This window comes from Venturia canescens, chromosome 3 (genome assembly GCF_019457755.1).
Source record: "Venturia canescens isolate UGA chromosome 3, ASM1945775v1, whole genome shotgun sequence".
NCBI classification, from domain to species: domain Eukaryota; kingdom Metazoa; phylum Arthropoda; class Insecta; order Hymenoptera; family Ichneumonidae; genus Venturia; species Venturia canescens.
Window position 1 is genome coordinate 19404412 of NC_057423.1, and position 6365 is coordinate 19410776.

Below are 6365 nucleotides of genomic sequence, written 5' to 3' on the forward strand. Positions count from 1 at the left end.
TATCAGGCATCGTGAGATTAATAAATATTTTTTTCTTTCGATACTTATTTTCGAAGGCGGTAACCATTAGCATTGTACTAGTGCATTTTTGAGTGAGCTCCAAATCGTGCGTGCTTTTTCTGTGCTTTTGGTGTATTGTGCCTACTACTTTTACCAGCATGAAAGTCAACCCAATCAACGTTATCAAATTGTTACTGGCTACATTTGAAGCTATGAACATTGCACAAACTCCTGTTAATAATGCAGAAATAGAGATGAAGGAGAATTTCGAAAAAATTTTAATCGATTCTATGCAAGATTACAACGGGATTGAGATGATACAGGAAGAAACTCTTGATTTTCAAGAACCATTTAAAGAGTTCGAAGCAATTGCTGTTGAAGATATGATATGGCAAAAGGATGATGATGTCGATTCCGACGCTTGTTCTGGTGACGATGAGCTGAGCTATGATTATAAAAAAAAAGCTGTTGAATATTGGAGATCTGGTAAAAAAAAGAATTACAGTGTTGAAACCGTCAAACAAAAATACAAATCTGTAAAATCCATACGGCAGTTACGACGCTGGGCACAACAACTGAACAAGGGTGGTACATATAAAGAAAAACTTGCTCGAATTTCTGAATACACATTACGGAATATGAAAACTGCTGTAGACGCGGGTGTCATTGTTCATGATATTGACCTTCGAAAGTGGGCTCTACAGGCACAGAAAGAAATAGGCCATGAAGATATACGATTCAAAGCTTCTCATAACTGGCTATGGAAATTTAAGAAATCGCATCGCATTGTTTCCAGAAAAATTAATAAATTTATAACGAGAAAAACTGTGGAGGAAGAAGCGCTTCTGCAAACAAATGCGGACAAATTTGTTCAAGATGTTAAATTACTAATAGAAAAGTATGGGTCAAGTAATGTATATAATTCGGACCAAAGCGGTTTTCAACTGGAAATCCATTCAGCACGAACTTTAGCGATGGAAGGATCGAAAAAAGTTGAATGCGTTGTACAATCAGTGTCTTCAACGACCCATAGCTACACGATTCAGCCAACAATAAATGCCAACGGGAAACTACTTTCTCCACTTTTCATAGTATTAAAGGAGGCAAAAGGTGAATTTGGACCGAGAGTAACGAACGAATTGTTTAAGCCAGATAACGTCATAGTAACAGCATCGAAATCTGGGAAACTTACTTCCGGTGCGTATTATCGTTAAGGGTGCATCAACTTTTTCCAAAATATAGTTATAAATATATAATTTGTTATATGTTTACAGATCATTTTAAAATTTGGATGGAAAAAGTTTTTTTTCCGAATGTTGGAAGTGACAATGTATTACTGATTGATTCCTGGAGTGGACACTGCCCCAAAGTTGTACGTGAAGCCACCCCTCATGATAAAAAAATCATCACAATGATTATCCCAAAAGGTACAACTGGAAAAATTCAACCGCTTGATGTATTTGGATTCAGGATATGGAAAAATTTTGTACGACATTTTTCAGATAGTGTTCTATTAGTGGATGCTGATATAAATTTACATTTGAGGAATAATATAATCAAACTGCAATCTTTGGCCCACAATCAATTGTCATCTCCACGCTATATCAATCTTTTCAAATATTCATGGTTTAAAAGTAATTATATTACGGAAAAACCGGAATATTTCGAAAATCCTGTTGATTTTGGGTTCGGTCAATCAAAAACACACTGTGAAATACCTGGTTGCAATAATATAGCGATTATAAAATGTGCATGGTGCAAAAAATCTTTGTGTTTGAAACATTTTTTTGATGAATATCATTATTGTACAACGTATGAGCCATAATTGCTGGAAATGATAGGTTTTATTATATTTTATTTCGATATATGTACTTATCTAATAAAATCCGATTCTATACTATGAGACGGTTAATGAATTGTTAATGTGTATTGAAGTTTCATTTAAAAAATGTTCGTTAGTAAACAAGATCAACAGCATAGACTTATTCAGACTTCAAAGTTGAATCGTAGTAAATATCAAATGGCTCCCCTCCTCCTTCCCTTGCCCGCCAAGATTGAGGTCAATACGATCATTATACGTTCCTAAAATTATTGAATTCGTAATTTCGATGCAGAGCAACCAAATTGAACGAAATGCAGGGAGAAATTTTGAAATAGCGAATAAAGAGGAAAATCGAGTGGGGGAGATTCACACTTTCAGAGTCTTGTATTGACTTTGATACCTCAGAAAATCTTGATTCGAAATTATTATAATATTTCGAATCAGCAAAAACATGTAAAACAGAAATAAGCCACATACAGTACGAAAATTCAAAAAAGGGGTAGTTTACCCCCTTAAGACTGCTATTTTGCAAAAATGCAAAAACATGTGAACTTTATTTTCATGTTTTCATGGAAATAGAACCCGTTTCATTCCATCATATTCGTTCCTTTTCATTGTGGCGTGAGAAATATAAGAATGTAAGGGTGGTTAACCCCCTGTTTTTTTTTTTTTTTTTCGTGCACAGGGTGAACTTTTCATCACTTCAGATAAGAAACATTTTGGTTTTGGTTTTATCAAAATCTGTTGAGTGCTTGCTGGTGAAACTGCAAAATCACCCCCTGACATGACTTACTTTCAAGGGTGGTTTCACCCCTTAAAACCGTTTTTCCGCCGATAAAAAAAAATACGTGTCTCTTACTTTCGAATGCTCTTTCACATACAGCAGTTTCAAGAAAATCGGAGGGGGACACCAAAGTGATGTTCCTTGTTAGATGGAAATTTTTTACAATTGATTTTTTTAAATCTCTCATTTTGATTTTATTTTTTATTTTTTACGTTTTATTAGAATTTTTTAACATCTTAAAAAATAATTACACTTTGTATTTTTTTTATGTTATGTTTTTTCATGATTTGTGTAATTTTTTTCAAATTTTTGTGTCGAAATTATTTACAGTTGGTTTTAATAATTTTATGGAATTTTTTTTCACATTTCTCGTGATATGGTCTGGAAACAAGGGACCATCAATGTACTTGTCCCAACCTGTTTTTCCCTAGAGGAATTTCTGAGATTTTATATCACGTCTTCTTTCTCAAAAGTTCTGCAATCGTTTTGTTCGGATTAAATTAAACTGACCTAACCATGCATAATCACGCGAGCTTAAAAAATAAAAATAAAAACTATATATTTTACAAGAAGAAAATTGACAATTTGATTCAAGCAATCTTTTAACAAATGATCACATACAACACAAAAGTACTCGTCATATCGATATATTTTTGTACCTCATTACCTATTTATTTGTGGAATTGAGAAAGAATATTGGCTATTGGTAGGCAAGAAAAAGTCGTAATAGTAAAAAATTCTCATTTATCTCATGTGACTCGCTATTGATGAACTCAAGAACAAAAATCAACAGAGTATGGAAAGCGAAATTGAAACATTGGTCGATCTATCAAGGAATACTCAGCCATATATGCTGGAATAAATGAAATTTTCGTAAATAATGTTTTTCTCATTTTTTTAAACCAATAAATCTGGACGGGGTATAATGACAAATAATTGTAGTCAGCAATTTAAACCATGAATGTTTGTTTTATGTCTCCAATGTTTGGAATTCGATTCAAAACTCTAATTAACCCCTTCGCAGTGAGGTGAAAATCACGTTTTCGTGCCATTTTTGTGTTGGAAAAAAATTTTCTTAGGTTTGTCTCAAAGTCACAGTATGAACGTTTTTGGGGTCACTGATTACGAATTCGACATCAGAATTTCAAAATTCAAAATGGCGGATCCAATATGGCGGACGCAAATTCGAAAAATGGTTTGATTTCGACGAAAGTGAGTACCTCATGGTTTTTGGGGTCGCTGAATCTGAATCTGGAATCGGTTTTTCAAAATTCAAAATGGCGGATCCAATATGGTGGACGCAAATTCGAAAAATGGTTTGATTTTAACGAAAGTGAGTACCTTATGATTTTGGGGCCGCTGAATCCGAATCTGGAATCGGTTTTTCAAAATTCAAAATGGCGGATTCAATATGGTGGACGCAAATATAAAAAATACGGCTTTAAGTTTTGATTTAATTGAGTTGATTTAAACTCGAGCGCCTAAATGTGAGAAAGAATTCAACATAATATAAAAGTATTCTAAACCATGTAAATATATAGCGAGATTTTTTCTTTTCGTATAGGCTCCCAGGTCGCGGAAATAAAGACACCACACTCATACTCGGTATAGATCAGTTTCATTTGGCTTCATACGCGTATTTTTGTACTCAATCAGTTGTAGATTAATTTTATCACTACTCTTCATCTCATATCCGAGCCCGCTGGACCTATGTCTGCACTCTAGTGCTTCTACAATGTTCCCGCCACACCTGTGACATGAAAATCGAGGGTACCATCCTAGGGGCATCCACTATACCCTTGAATCGCTCTCTTTTGACCCGAAGTTGATCTATGATCCCATCGTCGTTCTCTAATAATCAACTCACCATCTCACACACGGTCATCATCGAAGGATTGGGAGAACCAATATATTTTTCTTGAGGGTGTCAAATAGAGTAAAAGTCGAATTTTCATTCTTTGAAGAAGTAAGAAGAAGGACTAAGAATAAAGGTACTCACTTTCGTCGAATTCAAACCATTTTTCGAATTTGCGTCCGCCATATTGGATCCGCCATTTTGAATTTTGAAAATCGAATGTAAAATTCGAATTCAGCAACCCCAAAAACCATGAGGTACTCACTTTCGTCGAATTCAAACCATTTTTCGAATTTGCGTCCGCCATATTGGATCCGCAATTTTGAATTTTGAAAATCTGATGTTGAATTCGTAATCAGCGACTCCAAACACCATAGTGTACCAAATTTCAATCGAATCGGTGCAGTAGAAATATGTTTTTTTACAAATGCCCCTATACGTGTCATGACACAAAAATGGCACGACTTTTTTTGCCCCTATACGTGTCACTCACAGTGAAGGGGTTAATGTTGAAAATACCGCATAATCAGTATACTAGTGGAGAATATTATATACATTAATGCTGCAGGATTGTAATATATTTCATATTTTTTCACGGTTTGAAATCATTTTCATTGTCAGATTCGAGAATGTTTGTTTACATTTTTTGGGGTGTAATGCGAAAATGGGCGATCATCAATGTACTTGTCCAATTTTTTTCTCTCCGAGAGAGGATTTTTGCGGCTTGATATCAAATCTTTTATCTGTGGTAGTTCTAAACGACACAAAATATTTGTAAATGAAGTTTTCGAAAGTTTTCCAATGTTTCTATTGTGATGTTTGAAAATAATTTCTTCAATGTTTTTCGTTAAGTTTTGTGCAGTTCATAACAGTTTGAATTAGTTTAACTTCGATTGTTTGGAATAATCCCCTCAATTTTTCCACGAGTTCGAATGCGTCCAAAATTTTGTGGCATTAAAATCAGTTTCCGTAAGTTTTATGAATATTTTGTATCATTGAGGAATTCCCCCCCCCCCCCCTCCCCCCCGCCCCTCATTTATAAATTTTCTTTTCAATTTCTTTGATAAAATCGTTATGAATAAAAAAGATACGATCAATACTTTTTCTCCACCAAACCACTGAGGTTCGTTTGGTGGAACTGGTTGTGTTACTAAACCTGCAACACAGCACGAATGCTGTAAAAAAACTAGAGACAAGTACATTTATGCCCTCTGGGAAGTCATCTGTAAAATCATGGAAATCAATGGTCGTAAGACTTTAAATCCAAGAAACAAAACGTTGTTAAATAAATGCAGAAGTTGCCGAGTACATCGCACTACGAACAAAAGAATTACAAAAGAAGAAAAATAGGACACAACAAATTACAACCACAAAGAATACAAAGACAAAACATTACAAAAACAAATTGCGACTAAAATAAATTAAGATCATAAAAATTTTAAATAAATTACCCACGGAAAAAAATTATATACCAAAAAATTGAAACAAAAAAAATTTGGCCGTTGTACTTGGCGTTTTTTTTCTAGCTAATATTATCTAATTTACCTGTATCTTATACTCACAAATTCGAAAGTCGAGTAAAACGCCAAGTACAACGGCCAAATTTTTTTTGTTTCAATTTTTTGGTATATAATTTTTTTCCGTGGGTAATTTATTTAAAATTTTTATGATCTTAATTTATTTTAGTCGCAATTTGTTTTTGTAATGTTTTGTCTTTGTATTCTTTGTGGTTGTAATTTGTTGTGTCCTATTTTTCTTCTTTTGTAATTCTTTTGTTCGTAATGCGATGTACTCGGCAACTTCTGCATTTATTTAACAACGTTTTGTTTCTTGGATTTAAAGTCTTACGACCATTGATTTCCATGATTTTACAGATGACTTCCCAGAGGGCATAAATGTACTTG